The 2,527-nt window shown below is 29.7% G+C and overlaps 1 protein-coding gene across 2 annotated transcripts in view; it reads left to right on the top strand.

Annotated features, from left to right (window-relative positions):
• LOC108736511 overlaps positions 1 to 2,527 on the top strand; it is a 106,509-nt gene that overhangs the window by 920 nt on the left and 103,062 nt on the right. The window lies entirely within an intron of this gene.

Raw genomic sequence — 2,527 nt, 5'->3', positions numbered from 1 at the left:
AATTTCTGCAAAAGTAGAAATTAAATCGTTATTATCTAATGCAGTTGCCACCTTATTTTCTATTGAAATTATTTTGATCCATACTTGATCTTAAATAATTTTCTATTATTTTTAATTTGGAGAAGTCTCATTCTCTAGAAGCTACAGAAACGAGAGTATGGTCAGAAATATTCTTAAAGCTATAACAGCACTACGGAAAATTCGGGGGCCTTTACTGTAGCGGCTAATCTTTGAACTAGAATTTAATGGGTATCATTTAAAATGACTTTTCAGGGACTTTTTTCAAGGGGGAAATTTTTCCCCAGATTCATTGTAGTATCTAAGTAACGATTTCCTGGTCGGTGAACTGCATATTCAAAAATACGAAAATAATAAACAAACCAGGCAATCAGACAGTGAAGTTGTTTTTTAGAAAAATGTCCAGGGTATAGCGAAGTAAAGAGCAATGGTTTAGAATACTTTTGTATATTGAGCGAGGGGGTGAACAATAAAACAAAAAAGGAAAAGGATGTTCAATTGAGCGAGCTGCGACAATGCTGAACCGCATAATATTTTTTTTTTCTTAGTAAATACAAAACCTTCAACCCAAAAAAGTAAATCTGTACCCTGTTTGACCGCCACTCTAAAAATGCCGCCCCGCGTAATCGCCCGGGTTGTTAAGACGGTCCTGAAAATGCCTATGAAAAAATAATGTTGAAACGTTCATTTTTTTTAAATTACCGAAAAAATGCCAAAAAAGGATGGGTCTTACTATACATATAATGCTCAACAAGATTATTTAAATTTTAACTCCGTCAGAAGCCATTTTTAACTGTTGTCAATGAAAAGATTTTAATTACTGCTAGTATAAAATTTGTAATTTTATCCTAAATAAAAAATTTTGGGGGAACCACCTGAAGTACGAAAAATTCCAAATTAATTCAATTTTTGGAGTTCGCAGAAATAACTTTTTTACAATAAACGAAAAATTATGTAAAAATGTATGTATGTGGTTTAAAAAATATTGAAACTGAGGCAAAGTGATATTAATATATAATTAAAACTCTGAATTACTTATGTAGTAGCCGAAACAATTTTAAATTGTCAACTACATTAAAAAGAAATCGAATAGAAAAGGTTTTTATGACACTGTAAATCCTAAACTGAAAGAGAAATTTAAAATTTTGGGTTATTCATGATACCTACGTATTAGTCATACGTAATTATTCTCCCTAACAATTATTAGATACCCTTATGTATTTGCAATCCATTAGAGATATTGACTAATTACATGTACCTACCTGCCTTATTCCTAAAAATGTTTAGAGAAATTTAGCTATAAAATTGCCTAGCCTTTAATTGCTTCTAATTGTATGAAATATTCGTAAATTGTTAACAGAATGAGATTCGATATTCTTAGTCTATGTTGCTACCTCTGTTAATTGGTGACAATTCTTCAGTTACCTACCTACTTAATTATTTTAAAAATGTTTAATTAATGGTGCCGCCATTAATTAAAATCAACAAAATAATATACCTAAAATGTTGCTCATTTTCACTGAGAAAACGGTATCCAATAAATAACGTAATAAATTATACCTTATCTATGAAATTAAATGTCATCACCTACAGTAAAGAGCTCTCTGTTATTCAGGTAACTAAAAACTTAACATTCATTTTTAGAAAAATGCAAAACATAATATTTACTTTTCAAATCTCTTTATTGCTAGTAGCTTGTAGCTCTGCTGATAATAAATCGTCTTTTTTTATGAGAAACTAGCTGTATCCTGCGCGCGTTGCTACGCCACTAAATAAAATAAATTTAAAGGAAAGACATTACACAAATATTCAATTCATTTTGACTCATTTTATTGATTTTGTTCATTTCGAAAAAATTGTGATTGCAGCGTTTCGTTTCAATTCGATATTTATTAAAGTGCTGTGGGATACACAATATTTCTTGTTTTTCTTGTCGAAAATTGGTTGTACCAACTCAGAAACCTTCTTTGGCTCATGCACAACAACTTTGTTAAAGATCATCACATGATCAAATGCATATTTTACGATTCTATAAAGGATATACAGACAAACATTCATTCATATATATATATATAGATTAAAATGAAACTTATTAGCTTAACACCAATGTCGTGTCTGCCTTTCTTCTAGTAACGGATTTTTTTTATTTTTTCCATTTGTAATTTAAGTACTTAACTTAATAAATATAAAGGCTTTCTAAAAAATGTTAGGAAATTCCTGATAAGATAAATAAATCTTTTTTTTACAACATAAGGCCATTAAGACTAAATAAACTAAGAAGAAGACTTACCTCAATATTTTCCTTTTGGCTATGTGTGTCTCTTATGAGTTAGTTTTACTTTATTCATTCCTTTACGCAGTCTCCATCACTGTAACAAAAACAAAATTTGTTTAAATAATTTAAATTAAAATTAAGGATATCGACTTGTCGAACCGATTCCACGGCGTAGCTATCTCTACGCAGTAGCCAAATAGAATAAAAAGACTTGTTTTGAAATGTTTTGTTCCA

The sequence above is a fragment of the Agrilus planipennis genome, unplaced genomic scaffold (assembly GCF_000699045.2).
Source record: "Agrilus planipennis isolate EAB-ADULT unplaced genomic scaffold, Apla_2.0 scaffold175, whole genome shotgun sequence".
Classification (NCBI taxonomy): Eukaryota; Metazoa; Arthropoda; class Insecta; order Coleoptera; family Buprestidae; genus Agrilus; species Agrilus planipennis.
The sequence above is the reverse complement of the archived record's forward strand: the minus strand, read 5'-3'. Positions and strand labels throughout refer to the sequence as shown.